This window comes from Alligator mississippiensis, chromosome 1 (genome assembly GCF_030867095.1).
Source record: "Alligator mississippiensis isolate rAllMis1 chromosome 1, rAllMis1, whole genome shotgun sequence".
In the NCBI taxonomy this organism is placed as follows: domain Eukaryota; kingdom Metazoa; phylum Chordata; order Crocodylia; family Alligatoridae; genus Alligator; species Alligator mississippiensis.
The window spans coordinates 117,613,764-117,625,986 of NC_081824.1; the positions used below are offsets into that span (position 1 = coordinate 117,613,764).

General features: G+C 43.2%; 1 protein-coding gene across 5 annotated transcripts in view; it reads right to left on the bottom strand.

The window, feature by feature from the left end:
* The window catches only part of AHI1 (Abelson helper integration site 1), a 221,902-nt gene that overhangs the window by 113,205 nt on the left and 96,474 nt on the right, over positions 1-12,223 (bottom strand). The gene's annotated exons all lie outside the window — the stretch shown is intronic.

The window sequence follows — 12,223 nt, forward strand, 5'->3', positions numbered from 1 at the left end:
TTGATGCACCACACCATTTCCATCTCAGTTTTCCAAATAATACATCCACACATGCAATAGCACTAGTATCTTTATATGCTGTAGTATTTCTCCTTGTAACTAACTTTTTTTAAGTGGCTAAATTATACAGATGTGGCTCTGTGGTTAAAAAAGCTCTAAAATGCATGGTTAAAAACTGTAACCTTATCTATAACCTTAAATGATAAATTTGCATTTTTGTCTCCTGTCTGCAAGTGATAAATATTTACAAGAAAAGAATTAAAGATCAGCTATACAATGTATTTGGCATCCAAATTTCCCTGCTGGGCACTTAATCAAAATAGCCCAATTTACAAAAGATGAAACACCTGTAAGAATGAACTCCTAGGTGATGAGCACTTTTCAGAATCTGGCCTATTTATTTAGGTGCCTAAATGGCAGAGGAGATTTTTTTAAAGATTTCACCCCAAGATGACAATGGCTCAAAAATGTGACTACATCGCATTATGTAAGATTATTTTTTTGGAATGTGTGGGACAGGATCAAAGGAAAGTAAAGTGGAAGGGACTTCATAAAGCCATCTAGTCCTGTAATCAAGCCCTGATGAAAGCATCCCAGGTGAAAAATCTCTTTCTATTCTCCAATCTAAATTTCCTCTGCTGCAGTTTGAGGCGATTGCTCCTTGTCTTATCCTCTATGAACACACAGACTAGTCTGTCTTTATCCTCTTTATAATTGCCTATTGGGTATTTGAAGACTGTTATCAAAAGCTGTTCAGCAACGCTACAGTGCAGTAACTCTGGTTATGGCGCAGTTATTTAGTACTTATATGAACAAGTACTAAATGACTGCACAGTAATGACTGCGAGTCAGCATCTCATGTAGACAGGGCCACTCTGTAGCAGTAGTCAGTTTCTCTCCCTTCTGGGTCTCTTCAGTTGGGAAGTAGTTCCTTCTCCCAGCTGCACTCAGACCAGGCTCCTCCACAATCTCCCTGGGGACTCTTGCAATGGTACATGGTGCATATCAGGGAGCAAGGCCTCTCACCTGCTCCTTCCACACAGTTCCAGGCAAAATGGTACCCCCCTTGACTATCTTTCCCACTTCCCCTCCTGCTAGCCCTCCAAGCAGTCTAGGGGCTATAATTCAAGCCAGCCCTCAGGTCTGGTTTTCCTGGTCTTGGAGTGCCCCACCCCTCTCTACTTAACCCCTCACAACCCAGGGGTGGTGGCTACACATCTATTTATTTTTGTTACATAAAACATACCCAACTCACATAAAAAACAACTATGACCGAAGCAGGCTATTTCTCCTAAAAGCTGAGAAGAAAGCATGACAGATCAGATTCACATTTAAGACCTCTGAAAGGTGTCCAAATATTACTCTACTGGAAGCATGCAAATAATGATTTCACTCGGTTTTGTAAACTTAGTTCTGAATACGATGGCTTCCTACCCTAACAATGAATACTCTTCTTCCCTCACTAACATCTGGGCCGCTCTATAAAAACAGTTCTCACTGTAGCAAGAGCATGGCACTTGAACACCGCAGTGTGGGAAAACTGCACTTTTTTGATGTCTCTAACAAGATTTTCTATCATTCACATGAACATCCAAACCTTTCAATTCCAGAAGAGTCCTTCATTATTGTTTTGTAATATGAAGAATGGCTTTCTTTGCTATACAACAAAACTGATCCAATTCAAATCTTGATTTTACACAGTATCATTTTCAAGAGCAGATTGTGGACAGAGCCAGCCTTAGGAGTAGGTGACATGAGTGACCACGCAGGACACCATGGTTAGGAGGGTACCCCCCCCCCCCCCCCGAACAGTACTTTACCCGGGAAGCCGAATTCTTCCTGCCCCTTCCCTGCCAACTCCCACATGGCCAGAGCTCACAACACAAATGTACTTGGGGTGTCGCAATCACTCCTGGACCAAGTGGCAGCTCCACATGGGTGCTCAGGCAGCGGCAGGCTGGGCTGACATTTGCTGGGTGGCTGAGGACAGGGATGAGCCATGGATGGGGCCACCCCCATGCTCTACCTCCCCATCTGCCTCTGCCTGCAGCAATGCTGCTGACTTGAGGGAGATGCGGGGGAGAAGGGGAGAAGAGCACCCGAGGGCAGGGGCACCAAAATACAAGTTTGCCCAGGGCTCTATTTTCCCTAAGGCCAGGTCTGATTATGGGTGAGATTATGGGATTCTTATCCTTGTTCTTGCTACAGTTCTTTCATCTGCTCTACAGTAGATGAAAGGGAAATGGCCAGATTCAACCTGTTTCACACAGCTACCTCCAACACAGGAGGATTTCCTGGCTAGGGACAGATTCAAAAAGCCTGAGCCTGAATTGATTCAATCACTGCAGGTTAGTCTAACTTGGCTAGGCTGAACTGGATTGTAATCACACAGACATCCCCTCTGGACTGAGGAAATGCAGGCACATGTCTGCAGTGGCTCAGGCTAGAAACCGGAGAGTGGGGTGCTAGAGCAGCCCTTCCTTTCCTTCCATACTGCTGAGCTGGGGGAGGTGGGGGGGGGGGTGTGGCTAGGCCCCAGCAGGACTCTCTGATTTGGGAGGAGCTCCCCCACTCCCTGCTCTGTGCCAGCAGGGAGTTATACAGCATTTACTTACATAGCAGACAGTTACACAGCATTTATCAGCGCATTAGCAAAACAATAGCCTCTTTCATTAGTTCAAACTCTTCTTCATAGATTTCATAGACATTAGGGCTGGAAGGGACCTTGGAAGATCGAGTCCAGCCCCCTGCTTGAGGGGCAGGAAGTCAGCTGGGGTCATAGGATCCCAGCAAGATAGGCATCCAAATTTCTCTTAAAGGTGTTCAAAGTAGGTGCTTGAACCACCTCCGGTGGCAGGCTGTTCCAGACTTTGGGAGTTCGGACAGTAAAGAAATTCTTCCTTATGTCCAGCCTGAAATGGTCTTGCAGTAGTTTATAACCATTTGACCTCGTCACCCCTTGGGGTGCTCTGGTGAACAAACATTCCCCCACACACTGGTGGTCACCCCTGATAAACTTATAGGTAGCCATCAGATCACCCCTGAGCCTGTGCTTTTCCAGGCTGAAGAGCCCCATGACTCTCAGCCTGTCATCGTAAGGTCTGTTTTCCTGACCTCTGATCATACATGTGGCTCTGGACTCTGTCAAGCTTCTCCACATCCTTTTTGAATTGTGGGGCCCAAAACTGTACGCAGTACTCCAGGTGCGGCCTCACCAAGGCCGAGTACAAGGGGAGAATGACGTCCCGGGATTTGCTTGAGAAACATCTATGGATTCAAGCCAACGTTTTGCTCGCTTTACTAGCTGCAGCATCACATTGAAGGCTCATGTTCATCTTGTGGTCAATGATGACCCCCAAGTCTCTTTCTTCCGTAGTGCTAGTCAGAGTAGCACTGCCGAGCCGATAAGGATGCTGCAGGTTTTTCCTCCCAAGGTGGAGAACCTTGCATTTTTCAGTGTTAAACACCATCACGTTCTCGTCCACCCAGGTCAGCCTGGATCGCCCTCCTGTCTTCTGGTGTGGATACTTTGCCCCAAAGTTTGGTGTCATTGGTGAACTTGGCCAGTCCGCTTCTGACTCCAATGTCCACATCATCAGTGAAGATGTTGAACAATATGGGTCCAAGGACAGAGTCTTGGGGGACCCCACTGGTCATAGGGCACCATGACGATTGACTTCTGTCAATTACCACCCTTTGGGTCCAACCATGGAGCCAATTTCCCAGCCAGAGGATTGTGGTGGACCCAAGGCGACAGTTGGCCAGTTTCGCCAAGAGGTGATCATGGGATACCAGATCGAAGGCTTTTTTGAAGTCAAGATATATGACATCAATCTCTTCTCCCTTGTCCAGGTGATAGGTCACCTAGTCGTAAAAGGAAGTGAGATTGGTCAAGCAAGACCTACCCGCAACAAACTTGTGCTGCCTATCCCTCAGGATGTTGGCATTGGCCAGTCCATTAAGGATGGCCTCTTTAATAAACTTTTCTAAGACAGTCCCTTGGATAGAGGTCAGATTGATGGGCCTGTAGTTTGCCGAATCCACTTTTCTCCCTTTCTTGAAGATAGGCACCACACTGGCCTTCTTCCAGTCTTTGGGCACTTCACCAGAGCGCCAGGAGTTCTCGAAGATCCATGCCAGGGGCTGGGCTATGATGCTCACCAGCTCTTTGAGTACCATGGGGTGTAGATTGTCAGGGCCAGCTGACTTGAAGGTATGCAGCCTATCAAGGTGTTCCTTCACAAGGTCAGCATTGATGGAGGGCAGGGGATCTCCCTCACTCGGACCTCCCTGTCCCATAGTGGATGTGCGCATCCCATGAGACTAATGAAAGACCAATGCAAAGTACCCATTTAATAGGTTGGCTTTGTCCTGGGCGTCAGTTGTCAGTTGTCCCATCTGGTTTAGCAGGGGTCCAACATTGCCCTTGCTTTTCCTCCGGCTCTCCACATATCTGAAAAAGGACTTTTTATTGTCCTTGATACTCAAAGCTAGTTGGAGTTCAGTTGCAGCCTTGGCTTTCCTGGTTTGCTCCCTGAAGGACTGGACCAGTGCAGAATATTCCTCCTTAGAGGTGAATCCTGTCCTCCATCCTTTGTAGGCTTTTCTTTTTAGCCTCAGGTCTGCTAGATCCCATGGAGAGCCGGGGGGTGGGGGGCTGCTGTGCCTTCTTGCTGCCTTTCCTCCGAGATGGAATAGAATTAGCTTGTGCATTAAGGATCACTCCCTTGAGGAGCAACCACCCTTCCTGAACTCCCCTCCCCCTGGGGACGTGGTCCCTTAGGGCCTCACTGACAAGCCTCCTGAGCTTGTCAAAGTCAGCTTTCCTGAAGTCAAGGACTTCAGTGTTGCTGACTGACTTGCCAGCTTTATGGCAGATGGTGAAGGTGATAAGCTCGTGTTGCTGTCACCCAGCTACCCATCTATCACTAAGTCGCTGATTAGGTCATCCCCAGTTGCTTGTACCAGGTCGAGCAGCGCTTTACCTCTCATTGGCCCGTAGACTTCTTAAGTCAGGTTGAGGTTATCCACGTATGATAGGAAGCTTTGCGACTGCTTGGATTTTGCTGAGTGATCCTCCCACGAGATGTCTGGGTAGTTGAAGTCACCCATGACAACCATGGTCCTGGAGCATGTGGCCTTAGCCAGTTCTTAAAAAAAGTTCTTAAACAACTTTTTCCAAGGAAGGAATAGTGGGACATTACCAGCTACCTGTTGATTCACTCCAAAAAGCCCTAAGTCAACATTGTCCTGTCTGCCTTACATAGACACCTCTCAGAATTAGCTAGCAAACCACGTGCTGGCTACAGTCTATGCTGTGGGAGAGAAGAGGGAGGGATCCCTGCTTGAGCAGCGAGTGGGGGGGGGGGGGGGGGAGGCGGCAGGGGGAAGCCAAGCAGACCCTGCTGTGCCTGCAAGTCTCTGCTCCAACCAGGGAGAAGAGGGGAAGGGCTAGCCCTGCTCTGGAGCAGAGAGCCCTGCTCTGTGCTGAATAGCATCTAGGATGCTGGGGGACTCTAGTTTAACTTAAACCAGGAAGGGGTCTGGGACAGACACTGCATAAACCAGTTTGACCTAAATCAGTTAAATCTAATACTACATTCAACCAGGTTTATCTCAAACTGATTTTAGCCGTTTTCAACTGGTTTATCTGCACTGAACGTCTGTTCTGTTAAAGGTTTAAACCAATTTCTGATCACTTAAATCAGTGTATGTATAATGTAAGTCCCTAGTCCCCAAGTGACACAGTACCAGTGTAGTGTCTATTTTCCAATACCTCTCAGTCCCTGAAGTGTGAGAACTGTTTAGGAGAAAGAGACATGGTTAGAATATTTATGATCCAGTTATCTTAAGCTCCTGCAATGAGCTATGAAGGTTCTGGCCAGCCTAGATGGACCTAGGCTCCCGGAAAATGTATCAACAAATCCCAAATCTGGAGAGGTACAAAATTATCTTTGCCTTCATTCCCTTTAGTGATATGCCAAATAACTGCTAAAAGACAGGCACAAACTGTCCAGTTTCAAAATTAGGTGAACTGCAATCCTCACTGTTCTAAGGAATATGGAATTTTTATGCAACTTTTATAACATTTTTAATTCACAACATGAAAAACTTATTTCACCTTTGACTTTTCTCTTTATACTGACTTGCTATATGAATCAATGTTGCAACAGTATTGCTAAAACCTGGCCTTCCAAAAATCAAGCATTAAGACCCCTTCAAAAAATCATGAAAATTTAAAATTAAGAAACTGAGTTATCTGTATTTGCCTGTGGCATTTTTTTATCCTTTACATTTTATTTTCAAGCCTTCTCCACACCATCAATATTAGAAATTTAGCTTTCGTTACAAAAGTGAATGCAAAATCCTCTTTAAAAAAATCACTTGACACTCAGGAGTAGTTAAGAAATTTCAAGTAAGGCAAGACTAGCGACTAAATCATTATATTCCCTTCTACCCTGAAATGACCTAAAGATAGCCAAACAATAAATAGAATTAAACACTGGAGTTTTAAACTTTAAAATAAAGATAAGTCAGAGACTAAGTGACTTTATTATTGCTACTGTTTTTATGTGGAAGGTACTCAGATAAATCAGTGATGGGTAGTAGGATAAAACACTAAGTGACAAAATCATAAGAAATGGAAACACTACACTACATGACTGACGGTTCTAATGAAGTCACTAACTTTCTATTAAATTCTTATGCAAATGTGTGTGATTTTATTACATTATGTACCTACTTTACCTTTCCATTTCCTCTTCCACGGAGAAAGTGAAAATTGGACTTTAAAACCAATATAGAATTGTCTGTCAAAATATTATTTTTGGTATACTTTATAGCTGCAAGATTTTGATTTTACCAGTTGCTTTAGACCACATTAAAATGTATTTTTAAGCAGTCCATCAAATTACTGGAGAGTTTAATTGTAACTCTTTCTTTCTTTCTGAAGTTATTAACAGAGCCCTTTGAAGTGGCTTTCACTTTCTTTAGATGGAAAACCCCTCTGACCATGTTAATGGAGCTGTGTTAGTGGAAAGAAACATTCTGATTGTTCTCAACTTTGCTGTAGTATTTTTTTTCCTTTTAATACAAGAAGCATCATGTTCCTCGTACAGATGTAATTTATATTTAAGAGTATGTTTAATTCATTTTTTAGTGAAGTCAAAACGTTAGTGTGTCTAGCTGTGTTTGCTGTAAAGCATCATTCTCCCACAATGCTAGTATTAATTACTAGCCCATTACTACTTATGGTTGGCTCAATTCTTAGTCTTCATTCAATAAACTGTCTCTGAAGCCAGTGGTTGATGCCTGGAAAAGGACCTCAGGATTGAGTTCATTTTATTTTTTAATATTGGGCCAGGGGTGTGCAAGATACTTGACACAGGTACACAGTACTACTCAGATCATTTGTATATGGGTGGCTCACAATCCACTTAATTCACAGTCAGCTTTTGAATTAAGGATGAAGAGCTAAGCTGTCAACTGTGGCTTTTTCTTCAAATGATGATATTTCTTCACTCAGGTGAAGCTAATCATTGTGCCACACAGCTGATCAGAAAACTGGTGCCCTTTAAAGTAAGCAGTGCAGCAACTCAGAGGTTTACGCAGCTCTTTGCTATGGCTTTGTATGCCCCTGGATATTTTCCAAACCCTCATCTTTGCATGGATATTACTAACTTAACTCTATAAGATACATGGGTTCTAATGTAGGAAGGTACAGTTCTTGTCCAAAAAATCTACAACCTAAGGTGAGATAGGGAGAGAGGTCAGCAACCCCTGGGAGTATATACTGAAAGGTGGGGGATACTAAAGTTTTCTTTATGAGCTCCAGTTTTCAAAAAGGACTGACACAAAAAGTATAGTATGTAATAAAGGACAAAAACAAAACTATCTATTAGTTAACAGAAAGGTTTGGGTTGTGTGAAAGCCAGAAGATAGAAACAGGTTCATGAAAGTATTAAAATGTGAGGAGAAGCAGAAGAGTGGAAAAGGTAAGAAATTCGAACGTGATGGCAAAAAAAGGTTTTTATGGGGATAAAAAAAAGATTTATGTACATCTAGTATAAATCAGAGAATCTCTCTCCAGAATAAGTAAAAAACATCTCTATGCACAGCAAAAACCAGTGTAATCTCAGACCTTTATTCTACTTGTATCTGTGTGGATTTGAGGTGAGGGAGTTCATGATCAAGTACAAAATCATCTCTAGCTGAGGTTAGTTGGGTTTGGCACAGAGGATATGATGCAGCCCTGAGAAAGCAGGTGTTTAAAAGTAACATTCATAAGCCACTGGAAAAACTACCTGTGAAATAGCTAGTATACTAAGCAAAAGACCCTCATGATGCATCTAAAAAAATAAACAAACCTCACAAATTATGCAAAGGAACAGCTCAAGCATAGAATTAGGAGTCAGGAAAATAATCTTCTGTCAGAAATTTTTTTAGGAGTGAAGTGTGTGTGTGTGTGTGTGTGTGTGTGTGTGTATTTGCATGACTAAAAAGGTGCACCAGAGTAATATTTCACACTGGATAGAGCTAAGCCAGGATCGAGATGGGTTGCCAAGGGCACTGAGATTTCCAGGGCAATGGAAGATAGGGCATTCTGTAACTATGTGGTTGGCGGTCTGTGAGGGGGCACTGCATTCACAAGTGGCACTTGATGTCAGGCCCATTTGATGCATGTTATGGTGGAAGCGGCCATAGCCAGTATATTATACATGAGAATACAGGGGAAAGATTGAGGCCTCTGGCAGATCATACACTTAAGCTATGATTAACCAGTAATTGTGTCTTAATTAGTAACCCAGCCACACGTTCAGGCAATCAATGGTGCAGTAAAACAGGAAATAAGCCAAAAAATTATTTCACAAAACATGTGTAATAATTTTGTGGCCAGCTTCCATCACACCTTAAATTGAAGTGTGGCAAGGTCTCTGCCATTGTTGCCTGTATGGCGGAGCTCTGGGACCAAACCCAGAGCATCCCAAGGCAGGCACTGGCAATCAGCTGGTTGTTGGTCCTAGCCCTGGGACTACACTGATTCACTGGGCACCTTGCTTTTATATTTGCCAATACAGAGGAGAGCCAGGGATCATGATACTTAGCTCCCCGTGTACTGGCAAATATTAATGGTGCAATTGGGATCTGATCCCTGATTCCAAAATCATGCATCCTGCTAATATGTGTGGCATGGCAGGAGGTGATTTTGGGATCAGGGCTGATCAGGCCATTAAGTTAGCTTGTTTCAGGGGTCTTAACTAAAGTAACTGCTGGTTAACCAATGAATGAATTGGCTTTGAATGAGGCATCTTCCCCTATATCTATCATGACACAGCATTAGGGACAAAAGACGGCAATTCCAGAAACTCTCTAAAGGGGTTATAAGGACATAAAGATTAACTGTTGTTAAGAATTTTTTTAAAAGGCATTTGCTGGGAATCTGATATTAAATTATTTTTCAGTTTGTATGAAACGACTCCACATTCCCTGGCAGAGCACATCTTTAGCAGTGGATGTTTCAGAAATTTGACCAACAGGGGTAAAAGAGATTTGTAGTACAAAAAAGAAATTTTGAACTACAGACCTCTTTTATCCCCACTGGTCAAATTTCTAAAACATCAACTGCTAAATATGTGCTCTGCCAGGGAATGTGGAGTCATTTCATACAAACCAAAAAAGAATTTAATGTCAAATTCCCAGCAAATGCCTTTAAAAAAATCCCCATAACAATGTAAAACTGGGAGAAAAAGGGAAAGACTGTGATGGAGAAAAAATGAAAGAGAAAAGAAAGGACCTTTGCTATTAAATTACGAAACGTTTGGAAAAGCTTGAAGCCAATGATAAGCTTATGTGACATTTCTATTAATCCACATTTGTTTTCACTGCAGTAACATTACTGAAGGAGAAGGGATATTTTCAGAAGGATATTCCGATGTTAAACAGTGTCAATGTCTTATGAACAAAGGCTTGCCTTCAGATCAAAAATATGTATCTTGCGTGTGTCTCATTTTTGGGGAGATAATTTACTGTGGTCAGTTCCAGGTCAGATTAGTTTAGCTTTTGCACAATACAAAAAGTTATATTAGCTCCTAAAAATATTGGTAAAACTTGAACTATGTCCTATGTCATTATGTCCATAACACAAGATACAATGTAACATTTATTTTCTATTAGAATTATTTTCTATTAGAATTATTTTTAGGGGTGGGGAAAGTAGCAAAAGTACTTTATTCTGATCATTACTTGCCAAAAGTATCTGATCGTTACCCTTGTCTCAGCTCTTGAAACTAACAAGCCTATTTAGCATAGTATAAATATAACAATATTAACAGCTCCAGGATGGTATATATTTAAAAAAAATCCAAAGCAATAACACACTACAAAACCCGATGTCCCTCATGCACAGGTATTTGGTTTGTTGCAAAAAAGTCTTGATGCATGTGAAGTATGTAGGCAAAAAAAAAAAAAAGAAAGACTATCAATACGGTATATTACCGTCTTTAAATGTCCACATTTTCAAACCACTGAAACACACAATACATCTGCTAACTTTTGTAGCACATCTATTAACATTATGTGGGATATTTGCAAAAGGATCTGTAGGAACAGCAACCTAAAAGCATTCACAACTACAAGGGAAGCCAGAGCTAAGACAACTTTACTGAAAAAAGATCCTTGTTATTATCTGCAAATGATCACAAGGTGCAACACCTAGTTTATTTAGTGACCTCTGTTGGATGAAGCAACTAGATGACTACTACTCCTTCACAGAAGAATGTCACATGTGACTATCGGGTAGTCACCGGGAACGTGCCCTTGCGTCCGGCTGACATTCACCGGACTTCTCCAGGGCGCCATGACCCTTAGTCAGTCTGGATGGGGCTCTCTCTCTCTCTCTCTCTATTCCCGCCTAACACGACTTTGATGTTTTTTGAAGTTGTTAACGAAAGGGAGGGGTGGTGACTTCCCTGCCCCAACCACGACTGACCACTGGCTCACACCCTGAGCTCCATGTCGGCAAAAAATGGAGAGAACAACAGATGGACTAAAAAAGAAAAAAGATTTTTTTATTGGGCACGTCGAAGTCCCTCTCCGGTAGCTGGGACCTGGACAACCCCTTTGCTTTGCCTGTCATCTCACATCTCATAGGCATTTGACTCCCCGTGCCCACCAGCAAACAGGGAGGGGTTTTTTTCCTTCGCTGATTGCTGCTGTGCCTGGCTTAATTGGCTACCTGTGGCAGCTAATCAGTGCATACAAAAAATAGAAAGTAAGCTGAGCGAGAGCATCGGTTTCTTCCCTCTCGCTCTCTTCCCTGGGCTTTAACTGCCTTCTCTCTGGTGCTTGACTTGCGATGACACCAGCAAACGGGGTTTCCTTTTCCACTTTTTTCTCTGATCACTGCTGCACCCGACTTAATTGGCGGCCCACGGCGGTTAATCAGCATGTACAACGAAGGACAGAGCAAGCTGCTAAGGAGTGTCTGTTCCTTCTCCCTCTCCATTTTTTTTTTTTTTCCCTCAGTGAGGGCTCCTCCGAGCCTCCAAGACTGGATCTTTCTCTTACCCCACTCCCAAGGACATCAATCTCAGCCTGGGTATCCCAATCGTCCTACCTGCCCGCCATCTTCCTTCTTCACCTCCCCGTTCCCCCCACGTTCCGTGCTCAGTCCTGGATATTGCCCCGGCTGCGGGGCAATATTGATTCCCACCAATCCGCCTCACCTGACGAGGTGATAAAGCAAATCTGGGGTGGACCGGGAGCTCCTGCAGTAGTGTGGAGGTGTTATTCTGGCCAGACCTATGCCTGTGGCTAAGGGGACACCCCAAGTGAGTATCCTCCGGTCCTTCACAGTGACACTGCTACAACCGTCTTTGTCGGAAAACCTAAGACCTAACAGGAAGGCAGTGGAACATGCAACTAACATCAGCCATATTAATGTCAATGGGACTATGCACAAGCTTAAGTGCTTTCATGCATCAAGCCAGAGTGGTGATTGGGAATTCTATTTTGAGGAATATTTCTTCACTGGCTCAGAAGGGAATTACATGAAGGTCTGTGAGTTGGGGCAAGACAGGAAAACTGGGGCAAAAACATGGCCCTTTTTAGTTGATGAACAAAAAAATTAAGTATTCCTATATAAAGATTACATGTTACAGATGCCAGATGAATTATTGTAGCCACAGCAAGTCCTAAGTTTAAAAAAAGTAAATAATACAGTATA